Consider the following 27,244-nt stretch of genomic DNA (forward strand, 5'->3'; position numbering starts at 1 on the left):
GATTTTCTTTCATGTCGAATCCTTACTCAATTATATAGTTAAATGGAGGAATTATTTTTTTTCTCTTAGAAAATAACTTTGAAAGCAGAAGCAGCATTGATTACTGTGGGCATACCTGTAACTCTGATTAACATGCAGTATTAGACATTTCCTATTTAATACAATCATAATGTGAGACCTGAAGACAAGTGCACAAGCAAATGTGAAACCCCAAAAGGGGGATCACTGGTATAGTGAAACTACTGAGCTAGAACGGAAAATGACAGATTATGTATAAATAAAGTGATTAATCTGGTCTTCGAAACTCTGAACAACTGATAAAGCTAACAGACGATCTATACTGATTTTCTAGTTCTGCAAATAGTTAATGAGCTCTCTGCAGGAAATAGTCTAAGCTGGAATTAAAAAGAAAATGTTGAGGCAATTTTATCATGGTAGGGTTTTTTAACAGAGACACGTTTATTCCTAGTGCAACCACTAAATGCATGCTTGCATGCAGTTTGGAGTGATTTTGTATGAATTTCTTTGTTGTCAAAATCTGAGTGAGCAGCAGTCTGTAACTGCTACTCAGGAGGCTCTAAAGTGGAGAAAAGGGAGAGCTGCAGAAAGATGCATAGTATATGGGGTAAAACCTGTCAGGCTGACTTGAGGATGAACCAAAATAAGATTACCTTTAGTCCTTTTAGTCCTTTTCAGTACTTAAGTCCTTTACATAGGTTGCAAAATTGGTCCTTTGGTATTTGTATCTTGTGACTATCTCAGTCTGCACTTAATAAAATATTTTAGTTCTTTTTCTGTGGATCTTGTTGTAGAGCAAGTAGGGTATTGATTCAGAATGGAATACAAGCAAAGAGGATGCAAAACTTGCCTTCCTGCACTTTCAGCATGACACACCATGACACGCAGTTTTTAGTACCCTGGCTATACATCCCTATTTTTTTCTTATTTTTTGTGGGACTGAACTTTGAAAGTTTGTTTGAACCAAGCTGCCCATCCAAACACTTCTGACTACCGTCAGTATTTATAGTGCCTATTGCTAGTAATTTTGCTGTGTAGCAAAACTGAAAGGTTTAGTAGCGTTTTCAATAGCTCAGACAGTAACCAAAATAGCAATGTTGGAGTGAATGAGAATCCTTTTAGAAAATTACAAACTTGGTGAGATAATTAGGACATTTCCAGATTATGCAGACACAAACCATAGTAATTCTACTACTAAAATAATATGTATATAAGGAATCCTTTTGTGTTTCAGTCTAGTTACATAAGAGAATTTCTTCTAAGTTGTCATTTTATAAAATGACATTGTTATTTCAACTTTTAAAGAACTACTGGCAATTTAAAGGAATTTCATAGTTATCTGGCTGCTGGTCATTCAGGGAAAATTGCAGAACGGAAGGAGGAAATTACAGAATGGAATGGAAAGAAATATCAGTTGCTAAGAACTCACAAAATAGAGCATGAAGAGTTTTAGCCATCCAGTTACTGATGGAATTTTTACATACACTGTTGAAAAATAACAAATCAGAAAGCATCTGCAATGTTATTGTAAAATCCTTGTTAAGTGCCTTTGTCTTGAATTATCTTAATTTCAAGATGGATATAGAAGAACAAGAAAGTGTTTCAGGAAGACCAACAAGAATGATAATATACAGAATGCTTCCCATAATCGGAACATGTAGGTAGCATAGCATTTTCCACTTACACAACACACAACTAATGATATAATGTTATAGAATTTGTAGATCAAGAATGGCATAGATGAGTTTTTCATTGTCTCTTGGTGAAGAATTATAGCACTATCTAAAGGAGAGTGTCGGTGAAGGACTTTAAACAAACAGAAGATTGTTCTTGATGCAATAGGCTGTCAATGCATGGGACTTCTTGCTGCAAGAAATGATGGCTGTTAAAGTTTACATTGTTTCAAAAAAAGAAGTAGGAATAATTAATTATTGGGATGAAAAGCCCCAGTGAGAAGCATTAAAGAGAAATAATAAAAGCATGTCTGGCTCAGGAAGCTTGAGTGACGCAATTGAGGCTCCTGGGTTGTGACATTGGTAAGCATTTGATGTTTAACTTCTGCAAACAGAGGATTATACTGTTCCATCAAACTCATATGCCGTATTTAACAGCATTTTATAGTTATTCTTCTGGAAGACTTCTGGGGGAAAAATAAAAAGTGCTATAAATGAATTAAAATGCTGAAGTAAACATTTTGCAGTGCTGCTTCCTTTGCAATTCTGGTGGAGTTAAGGTCTTCAATTTCAAAACAGCTCTGGTAAGAAATGTCTCCTCAGCCTTGAGTCAGATAACAGTGAGAAAAGTGTAGAAGAGAAATAGGTTATGAATTCTGTGATGTCTGGGGTGTTAGAGAGAGAGTCAGGCAGTGAGTACCTGACGGCTTACTTGTTTTGTCCTGTGCCTTCATCACTTCTCAAGGCTTTTCATTTAAAAAAGGAATGTTGTTAAATATTCTTTCTTTTTACCCAAAGAAGCATCAAAAGATTTGCACTTGGCTTCTTTTGTACTGTTTTTCTCTCATGTTCTGCAGCGTTTCTTTCATTCTTACTTTAGGTGCCTTGGAGAAAAGGTTGGTGTGCAGATCTTCCTTCCAAAGTACCAAGTACTCAAAAGATGAAGGCTTCTAAACGATTTAATAATTTCTATTTACTATTACAATTCAGTAGAACTACTTTTAAATTAAAAAGAAAGTGTATTATAATTATAGACACACAAAACATATTAATGCATTGACCTCAGTTAAGGAATCTCAAAAATTTATCTGCATTAAATTAAGCTGAAGATACTTGGTCTCTCACTTTGAGAATGAGAACAGTGTTTTAAGTGATTTGCACAGCTTCTATCCTTACCAAGTTCAACATAATGTGGAAACAAGTTTGGACTTGCAAAGAGATCCTCATATTTTCAGTCTCCCCTAGAGAGACTATCTGAATATGATGTTATTTGGCATGAATTTTTATTATAATAATATAAAGTTACTCCTGTAGGATAGATCGTAAAGTAACTTGCTTCTTTACAGTAGGTAAATGCACAGTATGATTCATCAAAATTGCAAGTTCTTAAAAATTCCTCTCTTTCAGTTTCGAACTTTAGTGGGTGTTAGAGAAGGTGGGAGCTGTTATTCTGCACAGTATGAACCTCTTGGAAATGCAGACAAAGTGGAACAATTTAGGGCTGGCTAGGTTAGCTGCAAACCCCTATGTAGGTGGTAATGTAATCTTGCTTCTTGTACCTCCTGCTGATTTTTTTTTTTTTCTTCCTTTCTTTTTTTCCTCCCTCTGCTTCTAACATACATACTGACTAAGGTGAAACAAATACCTCCTCACCGTTGACCTGAATGGAGGGCCACATAATTTTTTGGATTTAGTCTCTGAGTATGACTTCTGTTAAATGAAAATACTCTGTAATGCTGTCAGAGATAATGTTCTATAGCTAAATGGCAAGGTATTAATGAGAAAAAGTAATTTTAATTAAGGAAGAATGGTGCTTATTCTGTAAAATGTACAAGTGTTTAATCAGTGAGAAGTTGATCATTTTGAAGGGAACAGCTGAGGAAACTCAGAGCGAGTATGCAGAGAATGAGGTGAATGCCTTGTGGAAAGATGCAGAACATGATAAATTCTGTCAAAACTTTTAAGTGAAACTGTTTAAAGTTATGCTTAGTGAGAAGCATGGTTAATAAACATCAGCCGCTGATGTAGTGCTGTTATCTTATGTCTTCTAAAATGTGTGATTGATTGTCATAAAATTAAGGAAATTCCAGAGGTAGTAATTCTGTTTAATTGTTTGTTTTGAAGTTTTTATGGTGGTGTACTGGGTTTGGCTGGCGTAGAGTTAATTTTCACAGGAATCTGGGAGGGGACACAGCCAGGACAGCTGACTGGAGCTAGCCAAGGGGATATTCAATACCATGTGATGTCATGCTCAGTATATAACTGGGGGAGCTGGCCGGGTGGAGGAGGGATCGCAGCTCAGGAACGGGCTGGGCATCGGTTCCAGGTGGTGAGCAATTGCATTGTGCATCACTTGCTTTTTACATTCTTTTATTAGTATTATAGTTATTACTACTTCTTCTCTCCTTGTGTTGTCCTATTAGACTGTACTTATCTCAACCCACGAGGTTTTTACCTTTTTCTTCCAATTCTCCTCCCCCATCCCACCGGGGCGGGAGGAGCGAGCGAGCTGCCATGTGGTGCTTGTTGCTGGCTGAGCCTAAACCGTGACAGGTGGTTCAGGTGAATGTTAGATACGTTGTAATAGAGTCTCATTTACTTTCAAGCCTCCTACACGAGGACCAAATTTTATTAAATACTTAGTCTTTTTTGATTTGATATTTTTTTTTTTCTCATGTGAAAACTGGAATTTTATCACAAGTGAAATTTTCCGTATTCCTATATGGCAAAAGAGAAGAGCAGGGAACTTCAAGTTTTCTTCTTCGCATCAGTTGTTAGAATGTAGCAGCTTACATTTGTCAACTTGGGCACATTGTAAATCTTAGTCATGTGCATTCTGATGATCCAAAGGTATTTACTGTGTTCTTCTCCTGAAATGACCACACAAAGAGCTGCCAGTAAGGGCATTATTTAATTTTATTTTGCATTACATTTGCTTTTGAAAATAGACTGTCCTAACATATTTATTGTCTTAGTGCTGTTACATATGGTAGAAGTGCAGGTCTCTTAAGCTGAGTGTTATGCAAAAACTAAATTAAAAGCAAGTGTGGAATTTTTTATATTTTTTGTATTGGTACATATTATCGCTGCCACAGTTGTCCTTCTAAAGCTGTTGAAGTTAAAACTAACATATATTACTCAGATTGCTTATCAAAGCACATTGCAAGGCTATTTGCAATGGCTTAATCTTAAACTTTGGGTAAAACTGCTGTCACTTACATTGTTTGTGATAGAATGACATAATCATGATGCTGAACTGACTTGAATGCCTTCTCTGATGGAGCTTTTTCTGTAATAAAGGAAAAGGGGGAAAAAACCAAAACCACAAAGTAAAACTTGTTCTCTGTGAATATCAGTTTAGGCAAGAGCTAATAAAATGAACTTGTATCAGTGTTAGGTTTTTCAGATTTGTTCTTTAAATTGGAGGCTGTAAAAGAAATTTCAGGGCTGGTTATAAAGGCTTAAATATTCTACCTCTGAAATGAATGAAATGCAATTCAGTCTCCATTACTTCTATTCATTTGAATCTGCCAAGACAGGAACCAATTAGTGTTAGAGAGATACAAGCATCTAGACGGAGACCACCAAAGGGTTCCACGTAGATCAGTGAAACATTCTGAATTCATTATGACCTTCTGTCACTTCTGGTGGTGGTGTGACTGTGCAGCTAGTTTTATAGAAGTGAGAAGCTCTGTGATTCTGTTATCTTCCTGAAATTTTCAGCTTTCAGGTTCCTTGGAGTTAATAGGCTCATAGGTATGTCTACAAAAGGAAAAGTTTCAGAAAGTTTGCAGATGGCTCATTATAACAGTATTGTAATGACCCCTGACAGAGTATGAATAAAAGAGCTCTAATGTCTTAAGATCAGTAATAATTGGTCACTTAAAACAGTGTTTACTATTAAGTCACTTGCCACTAAATATGTACAACTCTAATTTTCCACTTAATTTTTTTACAAAGTCTTCAAATGATTATACATTTTCCTCAACCTTTACTGCAAAGATTTAAAACGAACCTTTTTTTTCCTTACTGAATAAATATTCTTAACTTTTCCTCCCTTTTAATAATTTTAAGGAGAGGCCATCCCTGATGGCTGCCATTGTTCCTTATATTTCTGTTTGGATGGATGGTACCTTTCCAGACTTTGAAACTTAGCGAGAAGCCTGTTTTTCACTTAGCCAATTTACCCTTCATGACTGTGAGTGATCTTATCATTCTGTACTTCCATTGATGTTATATTGTGATGTTGGCACTGTCACAGCTTGCTTGTAATGATGTAGAAGCAACACAGTTTTGTGTTTTGGGAGTGAGCAGCTGCTCAAAACCCTGTCGAAGACCAACCTTTTATCATCTGTTATAAGGTGACTTACATTTTACTAATGCACACAAGACAAGTTAGATGGAGTTGTTATTTTGGTGTTTTTGAAGAGCCTCATAACATCATGTAGAAAACCTGTCACCCAGAAAACCTGTAGAAAAACTGTCACCCAGTACATCTACACTCAGGATTATGTTTTAGTATCCCTGAAGCACTTACGATGGTGTACCTTTTTTGTTAAGGTGGAGTCACTTCAATCTTCTGTTTCCTATTGTTTAATTGTCACTATTCCTGTTTGGTGTAAGCCCTGAAGTGGATTTTTGTTTCAGTGGTAGAACAAGGGCAGCAGTGGAAAACAGCACACGCTTGCTTTTTCTCTATGGGCTTATAATAAATGATCACATGCTTGATATGGAAGCTGGTTCTGTCTAGAATTTAAAATCATCTGTCAAGAACCTGTAGAGCTTAATTTTCCTTAAACTGCTAAATGGAAATCTGAACATGGGGAGTGTCTGTGGAAGGGGCAGTAAATGAAGCACTTAGCAGCAGAGTACCTACAGATTCAGCAGCTAATAGATTGTTATCTGCCACAATTTAAAATCCTGAGACCAAATAAAATTCTAAATGTGGATTCCTATTCCTGTGTGCTGCTTGAGCAGTCTTTGCTAAATTGTTCTGCACATAATTTAATGTTCATCCTTTTAACTTTGAAGGCATATTGCCAAAGAATTACTCATACAGTTAAAGAAAAAAAAAATCAGTGAGTGTAGCCCATAAATAAGCTACACAGTCTTATTTCCCTTTCCAGGTTTTAAACAAATGATAAAGGGTATACTCTTCAAAAATGCATTTACCAAAAAGAATCCTTTCAAATCATTTCTCGTACATACAACTATGGCTTTTAATGACCCTTGCGGTAAGCTTGGTAAATCGCTTTCACTCTCTTTTAAGTGCATTTGTACTTCAGTGTTCTTACTGTAAATTCCATTGGTGTCTTTGGTCCTGATTGGTGGTGCTTAGCATTTTAGGGGGAAATAATGTATCAGAGTTGGAAAGCAAGTTTAATAAAGTGAGAACCATCATAAGTGGTGTTTATTATAATTCATGTGATTTGAGAGTACACATGACAAGCAAGATATCATAATTAAACCATTCGTTGCAAATTGTGGAAGACGTTTACTTCAGGACAGTGCTTTTCCTAATGATGAAGGACTCGTCACTGGACAGCCATTTGTGCTTGGACTGAAAGTTAATTGATCTTGTTCACATTATTATACTGAGATGAGGTATTCACAGCATTATACATTTCTTTTATTGTGTCTTACATTTGTCTTACATTTTACTATTCCTCTAAAAAGACACAATTACTGATTATGTTTTTGTGGCTAAATTTCAGGCTACTATTCCTAGAACCATGCAAGATTCACCCCAAAGTGAATTTCAATGAACAATCCCCAAAATATCAGCCTTTCCTTTTAGGGGCTAAGCAGACATCCGATAAAAGTTTTCAGCACTTCTAGGTTCTGTAGGACTGGATTATCTTTTGCATTGGAAGGTGTTTCCCAATGTCTCAACAGAAAATCCCCTGCTGCAGTTTAACCCATTGCTATCTATAATGCACAAAAATAATATATACTTTTTTTTGCAGTAACCTATTTTGTATTTAGGCAGTTATCATATACTTCCTTTTATTGACTTCTCTTTCTTGGAAAACAATCCAAATTACAAATTCATAATTAGATGTGTCTCCTCAGCATTTTTGCAGGAGAAATGCTCCTAAGTAGTTCGCTGTGCTTCCATGTTGCTTGATGCTTGTCTGACTGCAATGGTTGTTGGGAAACTTGAGACTTGTTCTACCATGTACTGAAAGACTAAATACATTTGAAGTCCTTACAGCCTCCTTGAGGTACCTCTTGTGTGATTATGAAAACAGGATAAGGAGACTTTCAGTGGTTACTTGCATAAGGATTTTGAATGTCAAGAAGGAAAAAAATTGCTAGGTATGTGGGGTGCATTAGGATACAGAAGCAGCCCCTTCAGGTTGAGGGGTAATTGAATAAAAAGGAGAGAAGGCAACATCAGTGGGAGGCTGCTGAGGATGTTGTGAAGGGGGGAAAGTGGAAGAGGTCAATATATTTGGGTAGGTTTGTTTAATGGTTTTATGCGTTTTATATATATATGAGATTGAACTACAAGGTTCTGTAGTCTTGGTGGTTTTGGGGGGTTACAAACCTGCATAAATGGAAGAACAGACAATATGCTTGGAATCAGTCTGATATCTCAAAAAACTTGAAAAAACAGATGCTTGACAACTAATGCTGCAAATATTATGAAAATTATGTGTGATTAATAAATATTATTGGCTTCATTGACTTTAATTTATGTGTAGGGGAGTTTTGCAGCACTAATAAAAACATTTTATGGAGAGAAGAGTAGCAAAATAAAGGAAATGGTTTCTCTCCATTAAGTACATTGCAAGAATTTAAATATTTGAAATGGTTTTGAAGCATTAAGTAACACAGAGACAAAACATGCTTTAATGAAAGTACTTATCTCACCTCTCTTGTGGAACACATTTCTGTTTAAAAAAGATTAGTGCAAAAAGACAGTCATTAAGAAAGACGAAGCTTAAAACACTCCTAAAGCTTGCACGTTTCTTGAGTGTTGTTGTAATTATTCCAAAACCACAGAAATGCTGCATATAGACGAAGATGAAATAAAACTGCAATACAGAAATTCTATACTGGCTGAGATTAGGTGTTGCTTTCCAAAAGCTGCATAAAATTGAAGCCATTAGCTTATATTTGCATTTAAGCAGTGGAGTTGTAAAGCTAGACAGTTATAAAATTGTAAATTATAATCAGACAGGTAACATTACACATTATAGGAAGATAGCTCAGTTTGAATACAATGTTTGAGGAAACATTTTAAAAAAATATGAAGAGGTAGACTAATAAAGCATTGGACTGAGATATATAGGCATTTGTGTCAGCGTACAGAAATTATGTTTGCAACTGGAAGCAGCCTTTTTTTTTCTCCCAGAAATTTACCATTAGAAGCTCTAAAACATGTTGGTTCTAGTAACATATTGCCACTTCTTCCCTCTTCATAGAAACTCATAGTTTCTGTTGTTTGTTTGTAGGTATTTTTCAGTGCTTGCTATTATTTACTGAGAAATCAAGAGGAATCAAAATTATACACAAATGGTTATTAATACATGCTCAGATGACAAGTCTGGTTTTGATTTTGGTTTGGCTTTTTTTTCTTATTCTGTACAAGTTTTTTTCTGAGAACATGGAATAAATGAGAACTTCAAGCATTTGCTGCTTCTAACATAATGGGGCTTTTAAGTTATCATCTAAATGACATGAACTGCTCTCAGGGAATCTAAGAGCGTCACTCCCAGTGACAACGGTGCTTCCAGCAGTCTGAAGGAGTGAGGCAGGATAGGTGGGTGTCAATTGTAGGATGAAATATTTTTGAAGTAGGGTATGCTCTTTTTTAATTCGGCCTAATGATGTCTAGTGGGGTTTGGGGCAGAGGCAGTTAGTGTTTAGGTAACTACTGTGTAAAAATGCCATAGGTGTAGACCTTTGTCACAATCAAGTTAAAATTGAATAAATACATTATATATAATGTGGTTTGTTTTTTTTTTTTTAATGTATATGATCATGTGCACAGTACTTCAGATTTATCAAGAAAATGTTGTTCATCTTCAGACCTGCAAATAGAGTGATACTTTGCATTTGTCTTTTCTTTCCTATAGGCAGGTCAGCAAGGAGAACAGGCTGAGAGGACAAGAGCCAACGACAAGGAGAAAGAAAATAATTTTGTCAGGTAGGAGTAGTGGGGAAACGGGGACACAAGAGTTCAAGCTGTACGTGGAAATGAATGATAATCATGTTTGTAGATTGCTGCACTCACAATTCCAGTTATAGTCTAGTTTCCCACTAAGTTCTGATGCCAAAAAAAACTGATGAAAGCATTCTCTAAAACTGTCTTCACCACGGCTGACAGTGAAATGTTCATGTGTGACTAGAGTCAACTGGAGCATCTTTTTGCCAATGATAACAGTAATATCACCCAAGATAATTAATGAGGTTAGGGTAAAAGAGGTATCTTATTCCTACTGAAAAAACAGTGTTATAGTCCTATCTATTTTATTTTATTTTCACTTTTTACAAGTGCATACTGCATACACAATCCCTGATTCAACAACCACGCTTTTTTTCAAGCTGTAAAATCTGAAGCAAAGCCAATAAGTACAAAAATATGATTCTTAAAATTGTATTCTGATATTTGTGTTACAAACTTTAGAACTGATAGACCTGTTAAACTGAAATATCAGCCTTTCAACAGCAAGCACTAGCTATAAGCTGAACTATTTTAGTAACTGTAAACATAATAAAAATCCTCATGATGAATCTCTGAAAAGTTCATTTGATGAAACTCATAAGAAATACACTGAATTCAAAGGAATGAATAATCCTGCATTACTGATAAGAGCTAACTAAATTTTTTTCAAGTGACAAGAAGAAGCCATGTTTTGTTATGGAAGTAACAATACAAAATAAAAGCCCAGAAAAAATCAAGATCTCTGCAACTGAAGTTCATTCTTCTGAACTGATAAAAATGCTTCCAAATTGAAAGTATATTGAAGACCCTTTTCAAGACTGTGCATTTGTTCTTGTGGCAATATAGGAGTTGCTTAATTACTGACATATTATGGTGAAAGGGTGTCCTGGTTTCAGCTGGGATAGAGTTAATTGTCTTCCTAGTAGCTGATATAGTGTTATATTTTGAGTTAGGTATGAGAAGAATGTTGATAACACACTGATGTTTTCAGTTGTTGCTAAGTAATGTTTGGTCTAAAGTCAAGGATTTTTCAGCTTCTCATGTCCAGCCAGCAAGAAGGCTGGAGGGGCACAAGAAGTTGGCACAGGACACAGCCAGGACAGCTGACCCAAACTGGCCAACAGGGTATTCCATACCATGTGACATCACATCTAGTATAGAAACTGGGGGAGGTGGGGGCGGGGGATCGCCACTTGGGGACTAACTGGACGTCCATCGGCGGGTGGTGAGCAATTGCACTGTGCAATTTGTACATTCCAATCCTTTTATTATTACTGTTGTCATTTTATTAGTGTTATTATCATTATTAGTTTCTTCTTTTCTGTTCTATTAAAGTGTTCTTATCTCAACCCACGAGTTTTACTTTTTTTCCTGATTTTCTCCCCCATCCCACTGGGTGGGGGGGCCATGAGTGAGCGGCTGCGTGGTGCTTAGTTGCTGGCTGGGGTTAAACCATGACAAAGGGTCAGTTTATAACTGTGAATTATCAGGATTTATACTTCAGTCTGACAAGTAAGCTACTTGGGGCTTGGTTAGCTGCTCAGTCTCAGATGAGGAAAAGGATTAGCTTTAACTTGGGTCAAAATTTCAACATTGAATCTTTTGGGCCACAATAGAGAGGAAACATATTCTGCTTATTTGACCAAATTAAAGTGAAGAAAAGTATGTAATAATTTCCTGAAAGCGCTAGCAATAGGAGGTGGCTACTTATTTCAGCAATGCTGAAGGTGTGTTTGTAATTCAGAGAACCAAGTTTTCATGATAGTGTGAGACAGTTAAATATGAAAAGGTGCAGTTGTAGAGGAAGTGTTTATTAGCAAAGAGGTGCAAAACAGTTCCTCTTCTTTGGATGACCCTTCATGCAAATGCCATTTTTATTGAGTAAGCATGGAACAATACAATAATAACTTTTCTTAGCAACACAAGATTAGTGAGTGAAGCAGATTAATCACAAGCATTTTAGTTACTTTTAACTATATTACCATCAATTGTCAATATACTGCTGCAGTCCATCCAGATGGCTGAATCCTGTGCTTAGTGTTCTGCTGAAGCAGGCTTGCTTTTTGCAGAAATCATGCCAAGATTCTCAACAAGTAAATTCAATTCTGGAGATGTTCCAGAAGACAATCAAACTTTGACTATGTGACCATTAGCAACTATTGTGGTGAAATAGGCATAGCTCTGTGCAGTAAGACAGTGCAGATGATATCCCTGCATTTGGGGTAGGAAGGGAATGCTTACTTGAAACTAGTTCTAGTTTGGTCCTGTAGGTTCAAAAACCTTATAGTGATTAGGATACATCAGGTGTGTTACTTGAGCACACCTTCTGGTTTAATTTAATCCAAGAAGAATCCAGTTTAACATGCTTAAATAATGTCAAGATGTGAACCAATGTGTGTCCACTAGTGGGAATGATCAGGAGGTACACTTCTCGCTCCTGTGAGCTAAATGGGAATGTGAATACACCAATCTAGTAAACACACGGATATCTCTGGTGTGTTAGACACCATTTTCTGTGGTTAAAGGCATGAATGCAGTTGTTCAAGTTATACTAGTCTGAATCTGTGACAATAGCATGGATAACTTAGGCTCTGGATGTCAGCCATTTGTTCTTTTTAAAAGGTGCTCCTGCTGTTATCATAATAGTTCAAGTAAAAGCTTCACTTGTTCTAGATATATTTGTTTTGATAAAAAAGTTATGGGCATTATGTCTTCCTGAAGTGGTCTTGCTTAACCAAGCACTATTTAATCTAGCTGTGCAGTGTAATCATGTACAGATGATCACATTTCAGAAATCATCTTAGTGAATCAAGTCAGTGTGCTTACTAGCTATTTTTGTGTGTGTTCAGCTTGGTATGTAGTTACTTGCTTTTTCTGTTGGAAGAATGATTCTTAATGGATCATGTGGAGCTCTGTGTAAGTGAGTTGGCTATAGATGCAGCTTAATGCTATTTTAATAGCAGAGATTTTAACCTTCTGCTGAGATTATGTTCTCCTTTGGTTTATGTCCTTATTACATATCTAGATAATTCTCTTGGATTTAAAGGAACAAAACATGAATAAACACGTTCCTGTTTTATGCTTCTATTTACTAGTTATGATCAGTGTGGCTAGTCTCAGGTCTTTGCTCTTAACCTGCCTTGGAAACTGAGAGCTGAGATGCCACTCTATTCTCTAATAAAGTAACATCTGTCCACTGATGACAGCTCCGTCAAGCTTTTCTGTACCTGTTTTCTTCAGTTAGGCAAGTTAAGAATTATCAGCAATGGAATGTTCTTGTTTGTATTCTTTTTAGTTCTCTGTAGCAAATACTAAATGTGCCTCTCTCTCCCTGGGAAGTATGTAGGTCTTCTCTGCTAATGAGATTTCACACGTTAAAGCATACTGATAAGAGCACAGTAGAGCTAAGATTATACATCTCAAGTTGTTCCTGTTGCTAGGAAGTGATGAACCTGCTATCCAACGTGCTGATTTTTCTTCTGGAACTATCCAATGTATCCTGTTAAAGTTTTCCTAAATTTAAACCATTAAATTAATTTCTCACTCGTTAGGTCTAAAATCTAGAGCACATTAATACTTTGAGTGAGCTTAAAACAATACTTCCATAGTTGAATTAACATAAAATGGTAAATATAGTCATTTTTCTGTAGTACACATGAGGTATTTTCCCTCTGCTGTAATACTTATCTGCAACATAATTTAGAAGATAGTTCTGATTGCTTTGTTAATTTTCCTTAAATATCAGATGATTTTGGGCAAGCTCTCAATTTTTCTTCCCTGTTCCCTAATTTGAGGATTGTCATCCCAAGTCTTATTGCCTTTGCAATGAAATTTTTCCTTGCGATATACTATTTTGAGCACAGATTTTTGTAACAGTGGGAATTATCTGTGACTAATAACAATCTCTATGGGGCTTGTTATACAATGAAGACTGATCATGTGCTTGAATATATTCCTGATTGCTCGCAGCTATGAGTAGCTTAAATTTCTGAAAGTTCTGCCTTATCAAAAGAGGTGCAAAACTGATCTTTTTTTCCCTACTGAAATAAGGTAAATGATTTAAACTACCGCTATCTTAACTCACGTTCAATAACACTTAGATGAACTTCCACACAACAGTCTAGAAAAATGTACGAATTAACAGAGGTTAAGCTGGTCCTTGAACTGTTTTAACAGACTTTTAATTGTCATTTGAATGGACCTTTATATAGCTAAACTGTGTTTCTAAAGGAACATTTCTTGGTAAGTGCCCCATTGGTGTGCAAATAATAAGATACCAGTAGTGAAGGTCTTACTTGGAACCCCTTTTATTTATTTATTTATTTATTTTTGAACAACTCTTATTTGTTTGGTACAAATGTTTTGAGAATTAGGTACCCTTCTTGGCACAGTGTGGAGGTTTCTAAAATAGTTGGGGCTTTGCAGGAAGGTCAGAGTCAGGATGTTCTTTCTGGTGATATGGCTGCATTTCATATTCTAATACCCACTCAAGAATTTGTATTGGAGAAAACTTGAAGGCAAGGTAATCTTGGGTAAGGGTATAGGACTGGTTGTTGTGTAAGCATGAAGTTTATTGCTCATCTTGTTTTCTGTTGATTTATGTAGGTAACAGTATTCACTCCTTAGCTAGCCATGCTATATATAAAATAAAAACCAACAATCAAAAAACCAAACCAACCAAGCAAACAATACCCACAAAAACCAACCTGTGGATGGCATGGTCCATTCTATCTGTCATGTAAACAATCCTGTATTAGTTGTATTGAAAACAGAGCTTGAAATGGTAATGTCTTGAAAACAGAAAGCTTTCCTTTCATGTACTTATGCTAACTGGTTTATTAACAACTGCAAAATATAGCCATAGCTTGTTCAGACTTTACTAGCATTGCTTATTACTCAAGGAATGCTGTATGATTGAATAGAGTGTTGTATTTTATAATAGCGTGACTAAACTATAATTGCCAGGTTGTCATTTTCCCCCCACCCGGCTTATGGTCAGATTGCTCATGACATGCATTGCTTTGGTGGTATTTCAAATAGTAAAACTGGATTTCATTGCAAAACCATGAAGAAGTATTTCCTACAGTTCTGTACCATGAAATGGTACATAGTCTGCAGAATGGTACGTGGTCTTCAGAAAAATTCTAAACTTTGGCTACTTTTGAAAGAGATACTGATTACTGTTGTGATTGGCCAGCAATATGAAGTAATAGAACATACACAGTTTTTACAGTCTGAGTTCCACTGAGATATTTCCCTGACCTTTAATTCTAATTGTTAGTTTGTCTTCATAAAGGTTCTTGCAGTAGATACTCTGGTTTCCCTGTTCAGAAGTGGGAAGTATCAGTCTTGCAGATATGTTACTGTAGTAGAGAAATTACAGCATGATACCTGAAAATAAGATGCTGCTTTTTCAGTATAAAAATGCAGCATTTTTCAATACATCTAGTACATTATGGCATGCAAATTTGTACAGAAGGCAGAAACTGCTACTTTTGATTTGCTTCTATTAAGTCAATACTGAGGATGTAAAATAAGAGTGTAAGTAAACAAGAGATTGTTACTCAAGAGCCACAGCTGAGATTGCAAACAAGCTGTCAGTAGTGATAGCCATAAGGAACTTCTATACTAGGTAAGCCCAAGTGAAAAGGAGGAAGCAGTGGGCTGTAACTGGGGTCATGTGGGTTTTCTGTAGAAATTGCACATGTGATGGAATAAATTTATTTTTGAGGGCCTGGAATAATGAAAAAATGCTTACTTATGATCTTGTTGACAACATACTGGGGGAGGAAAATTGGATGAGCACTGATGCTGCCACCTCATTAGGTACCTAATACTGTACTGGGAGATAAGGTCGTAGGAATATGCGTGCTGCTGAGGGGGTGGTGAAGGATGGGGAGTGCAAGCAAAGAAAGGAAAGTAATTGGGACATTGAGAAGTAGTTTCAAAAACTCTGGAAGTAAGGATTTGATTGCCTTTTATGTATGTTTGAGTTCTGTCACTTCACAATATAAACACAGCATGATTATTGAGAATTAGAGTGTGTTCCTACCATGGAGCAAGGTCAAAAAGCAGAGTGATTTCAATTGTGCAAATTAGTGATTTTGAGAAATATATTATGACATCGTGTCACAGTTTAACCCCAGCCGGCAACTAAGCACCATGCAGCAGCTTGTTCGCTTCCCCCCCGCCCAGTGGTGGGATGGGGAGGAGAATCAGAAAAAGCCACCAACAAAAAAAAGGCCAACCTCGTGGGTTAAGATAAGAAGAGTTTAATAATTAAAATAGTAATAATAATAATTGTAATGAAAAGGGAGATAACAAAAAGAGAGAATTAAAACCCAAGAAAGACAAGTGATGCACAGTGCAATTGCTCACCACCTGCTGACCGATGCCCAGCCAGTCCCTGAGCAGCGATCGGCCCCCCTGGCCAACTCCCCCAGTTTATATACTGAGCATGAGCTCCCGTGGTGTGGAATATCCCTTTGGCTAGTTCAGGTCAGCTGTCCTGGCCATGCTCCCTCCCAGGTTCTTGTGCACCTCCTCGCTGGCAGAGCATGGGAAACTGAAAAGTCCTTGACTTAGGATAAGCACTACTTAGCAACAACTAAAACATCTTGTGTTATCAACATTATTGTCACACTAAAATCAAAACACACTGTACCAGCTACTAGGAAGAAAATTAACTCTATCCCAGCTGAAACCAGGACAGTATCCACCCCTTATTCTATACCATTCATTCCCAGGTCCCACACTTTCCAACACATCCCAGTTAATCACCACCACCTTTCCTGTGTCTTGGTATATGCACACAGATATCATTCCCTTAGTCTATGGGCCATCCCTTTAAAATGTCCGTTGAGTTCATTTAGTCCATGACTTTGGGCTCCATCCATCACAGCAGTCTTTCAGGGCAGGAAAGATGGTGTGTGTTGTTGGATTGTTGCATGCTGAAGACAGTTCTGGTTCCATCACTGCTGTGCTTCTCTGGTTCTGTCATTGCTGCACTTTGCTTGGTTTCATCAAGGTTCATTCATTAATCTGGGTGGTTTTTACTGAAATATCCTTGATATGGCATATAGCCACCATAGAAGTGATGATATACAGTGTTATATAGCAATTAACATCATATAATTTAATTCATTGACTATCAGAAAATGGTAATTGAGGAAAAGAGACCAGGGAAAAGGTTATAACTGTATATTCTTAACTGTATGAAATTGTCAAACAGTAGAACAACTTAATTTTAATGAAGCAATAAGACTCCACAGAGGGTGATGAACAGTCAAGTAAATACTGTCAGTTTAATAAAGGTTCTAAAGGTTGCAGGCCTTGTTGTAAAGCTAGATTTTTCTCATCTCTGTATAACATATGACGGTATGTTATTAGCAATACCATTATGTCCTGGAGTATACTAATGGTGCAGTGAAATTATAAAATAGGAATGCAGTGTTACACAAAAGTAACTATGTGGTCTAAATTTTGTAGTTCTCGCCTACAATGTGGTCCAAAAAAACCCCCCAAAAGGCAAAACCATGAAACGGGGGCACTAAAGTGTAGGGTGAATAAGCAGTATATAGCTGGCTGCTACTCAGAGGTGGGAAGGTCCTCCATTCCCTGTACTGTGGTTCTGTCAGACTGCTCTATTGTCTAAGGTGAAGAAAGTTCATCAAGCCTTGAAATTTTATTCCAAAGTAGGATGATAATGTTAAAGAAAAATTGCATGAGACACCAGAAAACAGTTACATTCATTAAGACAGTGAAAATCCATGGTGCTAATTGAAGTACCTGCTAAAGTGTGTGCTAGTCATGTAAGACTCTTTTGACATGAAATTAATCCGAGCAGAAATTCAGGTTTATGTGACCTGTGTGTCTTGTTGAGACCCCAAGCAAAAGACCAGGAGAAGAAATCAAGTGAATTATATCCAATTACCCTTTGGCCACATATACTAATATACTGAATTACAGAATTTGAAGAAAAGAGTAGGGGGCGTTAGTTTCAGCAAAATCAGTTTTGAGCACTTTTTAAGTATATGTGCTGCTATGATGCAACTATGAAGAAGGAATTATGCTCTGTAATTCACTGGTGTATCAAAACTGAAGTCTTAAAACGTTTGTTAAGTTACTGCCATATGAAGTGAACTCTTCATCCTGGATGTAATATTTAACTGAGGCGGCATTTATTTACTAGTATGTCAAGCTATGCTTTAATTAGAGTGTTTCTCTAGCAATAAAAAGGAAAATAGAAATGTCAATAGTTTTGCCATTTATATTGATTCATAACTAAGATTGTGATTTCTGACTGAAAGACATAATTATGTCCCATGTTACTACTGAATCTCTACATTTTTGTCTCATAACCACAACCAAATAATTCAGTCAACTTCAAAAAGTGCTTGAAATTGACTTCCCCTTTTTGTGTTAGGGTTTTTTCTTTTGTTTCATCAACTCCAGGTTTTGTCTCAGATTTTTTTTTTTTCTTCAGAATAGCCTGTTTGCAAGGGGTATTCTGAAATATTCGTGATCATATAGCAAAAGACTGCTGAAGTCCATTTGTGAAAACAAGCAAATATAAACTTTTGAGAAATAAAGATAGGGAACAAGTTGTTAAAAAATATGTGTGTATTTGCTTGATATTTTGAAAAAATACATCTCTTTCAAGTGTTGTTCTTCAACATTTCCTTCAAAAGAACTCACATTTTTATTAGTTTCTAATAGATGATGAAATATTTCACATCATGGTGCATTGTATTAAGACAGTCATCATTCTAAGTCAGTGTTTTAATATCTGTAGATATTTGCTCAAAGGAGTTGAGTGGCATGTGTATGTTGTTTCATATAGGGTTCAAAACAACTGAAATCAGTTACTTATAGATGAAAAAAGTAGCTCAAGAGTGATGCCTATGAACAAATGCTGTGTCTTCTGCAGACATACATTCTCTTATGTCTTAGCTTTTACGTTATAGTAGTACAAGCATGTGCTTGGCTGGCTCTAAGAGTTTGGTGTTTGGTTGTGGGGTTTTTTGTTTTTTTGTTTTTTTTTTTTTTCAAAATCCAGTGATATTGAAGGTCAGTCTTTGGCTGCAATGCGATTAATCAGATGTTCTTTTGCGGAATAAACAGTGTACAGAAACACACTTAACGTGCAAGGAAATCTGTTGTGCACATTGAAGTCAGTAGTTATAACTGAGATAATAAAGGGAGTACATGTCGTAACAGTATTGATCATATGCTGCCAACCTGCATAATTCTGCCTTGTGGTATTTCATGCTTTAAAACCTTTAAAACACTAATGGGACTCATACGGATCCAGCAGTGTTTTGCCAAGACTCTGTTATGAGGCATCTGCTGTGAATCACCCTTGCTCTAGTAAAGATGACCATCAGCTTGTGCTCTTCAAAGTGACTTTAAAAATGTTATTATAGGCTTCCATGTACGTGGTGCAGTGACTAAAAAAAGCCTCTATCTAGTGTGCTGAGTTGATTTTTTTTGTGGGTTTTTTTTTTTTCTTTTAAATACTCCTTCAGTTGCCTTCCCTGAAAAGTCACTCAGGGATGACTGATACACAATCTTGTCAAGCTCTGAAAGATAAGTTGTAATTGCATTAATGCAAAACTGATGCCTTCGATATGTTTGTCCTGGCCTAACTGGTTGAAATTTAGGAAATCAGTCTACTTTCACAAGAAAAAAGAGTCTCTGTTGATTTGCAGTGCTAACAGGAGATCAAGGCAGCAAAACTTACTTTGGCTTTGCAAGAGAGCAGATGAGGTAGAAAACTCAGGGGAATATCTCTCCTTATTCCAAAGACCTTTTTTGCATAGATGCCTTGCAGAACAGTACTCTATGAATTTAGAGGAGGACTGCTCTGACACTCTTATGGCCTGAGTTTCTTTTATTATGTGCCTATTTTGATAAATTACTCATTGATGCCCTAAGAATAGTTTCTCTGGTATGTCTGTTCTTTTGTATTGTTCTAATTATGTATTTTAACTTCCTTTTGTCCTTAAATCCTCAAAATGATTACACTTACATCATCTGTATGTCTTTTTAATTCTTTATTACACTGGCTGATTAATCATATTGTCAAATCCTGCTTGTCTTAGTGTTTTTCAGCTGGTAGGAGTACTCTGGATAGCTAATTAAACTATATTATATAGGAAAATTTATTATAGATAAGGAGAACAATTGCCAGAAACTATATTACAAAATGTCTGTCTGTTAAAGTTGACTAGCTTAAATACTGATCAAGTCAAACAGAAGAATCAACGTCAGATACTGGGATGGATTTTAAGCAGCAGAATACAACTTCATTTAGCGTAATAGTTTCTCTGCCACCTCTTACATAAATCATTTAACTCATTCTAATATACTGGGCTCCAAACATATGTCTAGTAAACTTCACAAAATTCACAGAAACCTGGTGACAAATTTCAGCTTATGAAGTCAATACTTTTCTGAGAGGCCAAAGATCTATCACAGCATTCCTGATTTGTTTCACACTTGTGAGATCAACTCTTCCAACCCTTCTGGTCTATATCTGAAGTGTTAGCAAACAGCAATTGCATTGCCACTCCAGTTTCTTGTGGTTTTGTGTGGTTTTGTTTTGTTTTTTTCCTTCCTAATTTGGCATTAAACCAGAAGTCGACTTTTGTATTTGACAAATGAGTCCTATTGCTCTGAAACACGTGGCTCCAATGAACGTCCTTGTGTTTGATTCTCTCCAAAATAGCATTTTGCAATTTTTTTTCCTTGAATGTTTTGCAGAGGTAAATTGCAATTCAGAAATGGAGGAATTACCCACCCGCACCCCCCACACACCAAGTGTCTAGCTGGAGCTTCTCAGCTCATCTGCTACCTACCACTTTTGGATTTTTATTTTTTTTTTTTTACTCAATAATACCAGATATAAAAATCTTGATTTGAAATAAAGCATGAATTCGCTATTGCAGGTATTCCAATGTGTTCATGGGCTATAGTTTTAAGACTATAGGCACCAAACAGCTGGGTTGCTCTGCGGTTTTCTTTAACTCTGTTTTTCAAACAGGATCAGAGTGACCTGGTAAACCCTCAGTGCCTGCTGGAGTAAGAATGACAAGTGAAGCATCCTTTACCAGATCTCAGGCTGCTGAGGCCGGTGGCACTGCCATAGGGCAACTGTCAGTCTGAGATGCAAGTGTAGTCTAAGCCTGGCACTCATTTGGCACTAGTCATCTCTAAGAAAGCCAGTTTTTTTCAGCTGATATTTGTTCCTGTCTTGTATTTTCGGCCAGAACTTGAATGTATAAAGTTATGCATACACTATGCTGTGTTTCTGTACTAATCCATGTACTATGCTGGGTTTGGTATTTTGTATACAGTACAAAAAATATAACCCTTTGTTTGAAATTAAGTCTATTTGACCATATAATTAGGTGTCCACAGTTTTTACATGGCCAGCTTTCTAGCCTAGCACTAAATTAGCCCTTAAGCAATTTATGGCAAGTTTTTGTTAATTTGTTTTTCTCAAGTAAATACCGCTGTAACCTATGTGCGGTACCATCTTCAGTATGTTGTCATGTATCTGAAAGGGGAGTATATTTGCTTGGTTTCCTTTCAGAGATTCTAGGTAAAAGGCCACAGTAAAATCTCCAGTGTCCTCTTCACATTTTTAAGATATAATGACATACTTTGGAGTTTCTTTATGTTTGCATGCGTGAGAATGAAAAAGACAAAAGATCGTTTTATACAAATATACGTTAAAAAAAGTTTCATAGTATGCAGTTCTGGAGTCTAGTCTAATGCCTTTTGTCAGTGTGTGGAGGGATGAGAATTGGAAAAGCAGAGAACACTGGAAATGCATTTCTTCATCCTGTTCCCACCACACCTCCCCCGGCCCAACCCGCCCAAGGAAAACAATACAACCCTGTTACCATGGAAAAATCAACATGATAGGGGACTGTTGGACCTCCCATACCATTTTTTTAAATCCAATTGGTTGCAGCTGTACTGAGAGGGAACAAATGTTTTGCTGCCTTTGCTGCCAAATAATAGACTATATTTGGAAGCATAAGACTAATGAAAAAAATACACTCAGAAACTTAGTGATTGCAAAGCTTCAGGCAGAAGAAAGGAAACTGTTAGCTTTCTTTGTAACGCATACTAGGCTCTAAAAATTTAGGTTTTATTTTTTTAGATGCAGTGTTAAGTTATATAGAATATTGTTTCCTGACGATTCTTTTTTTCACCATGGCAGGGATCCCAAGCTTCATGCTTTCTGCTGGCTATAATTTATCTATTTACCAGCAGCAGCCATCTGCTTGGAAAATTATGAACTCAAACTTGGGCAGAGGGGGGCAGCAAGGTGGGAGCAGTGACCAGAAGACAGACTTGTCCTGTGGAGGGATAGCAGGTGGGGTGTTCCTGGTTCTCTTTGTACGTTCAGTACTGGTGGACAGCTGCCTTCTTTGTAGACATATAAAAGCGACGTTTCATGGAGGTACTACCATACAACAAACCCTGCTGAGGCATGAGAGTCTGAATCGCATTAGGATTTTGGTGTCTCAAAGAGTGTGCTGTTCAGTAAGGGCCTCTCTCCCTGCCACAGCTTGCAGGATTTTTAGCTGACTTATTTGGTTGAACTTGTAGGTTTTGGCAAATTCAAAGAATGAACTTGCTCAAGTTTGCTAATACTGGCTAGAGTTATCAGTATTTGGTTTTTGTGGAAGTGGAAAAGAGTTTGACATCAGTCAGAAGTGACATGATCTGTAAGTTGACAAGTTGCTGCTCACCAGCTGAGGTTACCTGCTCTCCACTGCAGGGTGATTTCAGCCAGCACTCTCCATTTTGCATGTAGAACACACCTGGCGCTGGTATAAGACTTAGCTGAGGACCAGCAACTCTTTTAACTGTGGCAACTTTACCATAGGTTACCCAATCATTAGGTCACTTTAATGGTTTTATTCAGATATGTCGTATCTGTAGTTTTATTATTTGAAATTATTAGTTATAAGAATGAAAAAAAGAAAGTTATTCTACTAAGCTCCTTATAAGCAGACGTAGAAGTTAAGTGTGTACCATTAAATCTTGTTAAAGCAAACAAACAAGTTATCCATTTTTCAGTCATCTGTTCATTGTCATGGTAGAAATATTGATTTGTATTTTATAGAGATCTATAATCACAGACCTGTAGCTTAATCTGCCATAGGTGAATGGAAGCACTTTTTCAGTGCTTCTTTAAGAAACTAGTGAGCTAAATCAATAATGCCATATGACATAAAGGAGAAAAGGAATATCTTTACAACATCAAGCAAGGGTTTAGCAATCTGATCCACATTCGTGGTATTGAGCGACTCATCAAATATCTGGGCAACAAGCAGTAATTGATTTTACAGTATCTGACCACCTGACATGAATGTATATGTGTAATACAGTTGAGTTGCATTCATGCAAACTTTTTTGTATTGAGTTGCTGGTAGCTGGTAAGATTTTACTGAAACAGTCTGTGGTTTATGATTTTTTTTTTTTTACAGTTTGTTGGTGATGAATGATGTAGGAATTTAAACCCTCACCTTTAGAAATAACCATCTGTTACAAAATAGATGGCTGATGTCTCCTTTAGCAGTCTAATGCAGTATGACACAAATCACTGTTACCTAGGACAGAGCGAGCTAACCAATGGACTCTGTTACTTGATACACCAATAGTATCCTTAAAAAGCTGTATGTTTTATCTTCTATTGGGAGTGCGTGGATCAGGCATTCTTATAGTGATGTGTACAACAGTGAAAAACAATGAGAAATTGGCTTCAGAGATCTGGAGTGCCTGGTAGTTGAAGGTCAAAGTTGCAGCTTTCTGTTGGTTATAAACAAAGATGCAATTAGCACCTTGCCAGTTCAGCATATGTGGTCAAGCTGAAGCCTGTTTGGCAGCATGAATTCAGGTGTGCTAATAAAGAAAATACACCCTTTCTTCCTAGTACATTACTGTTTTATAGCATAAGCATATATATAAACATAGCATGTTTTATACCGGATGTTGTTGGGTATCACAAAACATTTGTTTATATCATTTTTTAAAAATTACATTCATGGAAAAATGTACTTCTTTCACTCTTTTAAAAGCTAATGTATACCTGGATTTTTAAGCTTATATTACTGCTAGTATATATAGAATTATTGTACAATTGTATAAAATAGAACTGTTAAAAAAGCAGAATGATAAATAGAATTCAAAGACTTTTTTTTTTTTTTTTTTTTTTAACTTGGATGCCTATCTTGAGTATGGACGTTGTACTAGATTTTTGACTTTGGACAGAGAATTTCCTAAAAGGAAATTCAGATGCTGAAAGCTTGCAAGTTGCAAATACTTGAATTGTTTCAACTATAAAATAGTATATTTTGGAATGAATTAAAATCTAATTAGTGATCTATTGATTTTTCACACGAATTTGAATTTGTTTAATGTTACTCTAATCTTGCAAATATATCCTTGGCCCTGCTACTACAGGGCCTTCAGGCAAACACAGTCATAAAAATGCAGGTGTGTTTAGCAGATATAATAAAACTACGATAAAAGTGCAGGTGTGCATAGCAGGTTTATCACGTGATGCTTCTATAGGCTAAAACAAACTCTGTCTTTATACGAGTTAAGAGGTAATCAGTAGTGCTGTGGCTTTCTGATTGCCCTTCCTCCATCATTTTCTCTCCAGCTCCAGAGTGGCTGTGCCATTTTATCAGAGTATGCTATGACTCACTTCCCCGTTTTATTTTCTCTCGCAGATGGCATCATTTCATCTCATGCTCTGAAAGTGACAAGTGACACTGTGGCACTGACTTTGTTGTATTCAGCTGTACTAGCTGTGATGAATATATAATCTGTGTTGCAACTTCCTTTGTCTCTGCCTTACACAGCAGTGGGTGAAGTAAGAAAACACAGGGAAGCTAATATAAGGCTTCAGATGCTACTGCTGTGACTTTGAGCATGAAGGCAGTATCACTAATATCATTATTGGTCCCCATGTACTAGCACTGATAATGTTGTTTTTTTTTTTTTCTAGTGTGCCAGGGAACATAGAGGCGTACAGCTGACTCACTGGCTGACGTTGTCATTTTGGCACACAGTTTGTAAAATGCTGCCAGTTCTGTCTTACTGTGTTGGATCTATTTGCCCAGAGCTTTTAAATTTCTTTCCAGAGCTGGCAGTTTTTGTGGAACTATAACCTATGCATCCCACAACACTTGACTTTTTAAAACTGTGAGACGTGAAAGTATTTGGTGTGTTGCCAAAGAGAAAAATATTCCAAAAGCTAGTGTGAAAGGTTTATTCTTTTTATTTTTATGCTGTGTTATGATAGGCAGGCACTGAATTTTGTTGCAGGGGGGAAAATGTGTTGTGAAAGACCTTCCCACCACCACGCATGCTATATTTTATCTTTCATCAAGATTTGCTGTAGCTAGCTGGTTTAGAAATGGTTTGATGAGTGGTGAAATAGATCTACAGCTGTGCTTGGTAACTAGGGAAATCCATTACAGTGTCTCCACGTGACTGGATCTGATCTTGACTGGGGACTACCTGTACTGCATAGTAGAAGGGATGATAGATGGAATTGGACCTCAAAATAAAACACACACAGAGGTATCACTTGGATTAATACCTGGCCACCATTTTTTGATAATGTACGTGCAGGCTTTATTGGCCAGTAGCCTGGTCTTTAGCTCTGGAGCAGTTCTGCTGTATTGTGCTCCTCTTTCTACACCATCACTGGCATGCAAGTCCTGAGAGCAACATACCTTGAAGTCAGTAAGAGAAATGTTGAAAATATTCACAGACAAAACAGTATTGGCATCACAATTTTTTTTTTTAATACTTCCCCTTCTGTAAAGACCTTTAAAAAGTCAATTTTCCATCCCAAACAGAGTAATTTTTCTGAGCTTGCTTTCAGTTGAAAGGGACATTCTGTAGGAGTTCCACTTCCATTTGTGTGTTTGTTCTCTGCAGTGACTTTATTGAGCACATAAAGAATGATGGGGTTTTTTTCAGCAATCTTTCAAGAGAATCTTCTGAAGCTTGGGTTGATTTGGAGAGGGAAGAGGGGTCAATATAACAGCAAAACCTCTTCTAAGTAAATAAGCATATGTTCTTGCCTGCAGTAACATTTCTTTAGCAATTTCCCCTACATAAGGAACTAATAAAGACCTGGAGTATGTTTTTTGTACCTAATGATTTTAATAGGTATTTTTCAAACTTTTAATGCTCTATAGTAGTGATTAATGTATTAAGCAGGTTTCATAGCTCAAATTGAGAGACTATTCCCCCAGTGGAAGATAGGGAAATGGGGCACCCTTAATGTTTTGGGGTAAGTGGAAATTCACCTTAAAGGTCAAGGTCATGCATTCCATATGCCAGACATAACACAACAAATTACTTTTTTTTTTATTATTATCATTTTTTTTATTGCATTCCTTTCCAAAAATATAGTTAAAATTCCAACTTCTCTGTCATGCAGGACTTCACTGTTTGTTCTGACTGGTCCTGTCTGAGGATCCAGTTCTTCACGCTGCTTCAGGTAGCAGTGAGCAAAGCAGTCAAGTCAAGACCCAGCCATCGTTAACTTTAAGGAACCCACTGCTGTTGAGAATAGCTTTCTCTCTAGCATTGTTTTCTTTGAGGAATTATAATTGGAGACCTGGACCAATTGTAGACGACTGGTGAAGATGAGAGGGGGGGAAAGCAGCACACTTGTTTATCTCCAGGAAAGATTTATCGTGCTTTATTTATTACGTAGCTTGGAAATAGTTACATGTAAACAGGAAAAACTCTTTTGTTCCAATTGCAATGTCTTCTCTGGCAACAGAACTTCCCTATGGCTGAATTCCAGGGCCCAAAATCAGTAGAGATCTGCTGATTTCATTTTCTCTGTCACACCAGAATGAATATGACCATGTCTTGATGTACTGATCAAACTTCTCTCCAAATACATGTTTATTGTGAATGGAACAAAGTTTCAAGTGCAGCAAATTCAATTTACTCTGCTTCCACTCTATCTTGAAAAAGATAGCTTCTGCCTCCAGGTGAAATTTGAATGCAAACAGGGGAATGTTGGTTTGTGGGTTGTTTTTTTTTGTTGTTCTTTTTGGTTTGGTTTGTGGGGTTTTTTGGTTGGTTTTTTTTTTTAAGGCAACAAAACAAAGCAAAAAATCCCCACCAAAACAAAACCAGAAAACACCCAAACATCCATAAAGTAGAAATTATGCTTGAATACATATATGATTTTATCAGTTCTGTACGTTAGAATGTCCACAGATGCAAAAAGATCATTTTGTCTGAAGTGTTGTTTTAGGAAAGTTTAGTTGTCTCTTTTAGCATTTATCTGTCTTTACCTTTGTCGTGGTTTAACCCCAGC

At 36.7% G+C, this 27,244-nt stretch overlaps 1 long non-coding RNA gene across 2 annotated transcripts in view; it reads left to right on the forward strand.

Annotated features, from left to right (window-relative positions):
- The window catches only part of LOC128153998 (uncharacterized), a 96,810-nt gene that overhangs the window by 51,036 nt on the left and 18,530 nt on the right, over positions 1 to 27,244 (forward strand). Inside the window, exon 3 of one of the 2 annotated variants that reach the window (XR_008239204.1) lies at positions 9,780 to 9,846. This is a non-coding gene — a long non-coding RNA (uncharacterized LOC128153998). Of the gene's footprint in view, positions 1 to 9,775; positions 9,847 to 27,244 lie in introns of both variants that reach the window. The other variant, XR_008239203.1, reaches the window with a different exon arrangement.

The sequence above is a fragment of the Harpia harpyja genome, chromosome 18 (assembly GCF_026419915.1).
Source record: "Harpia harpyja isolate bHarHar1 chromosome 18, bHarHar1 primary haplotype, whole genome shotgun sequence".
NCBI classification, from domain to species: domain Eukaryota; kingdom Metazoa; phylum Chordata; class Aves; order Accipitriformes; family Accipitridae; genus Harpia; species Harpia harpyja.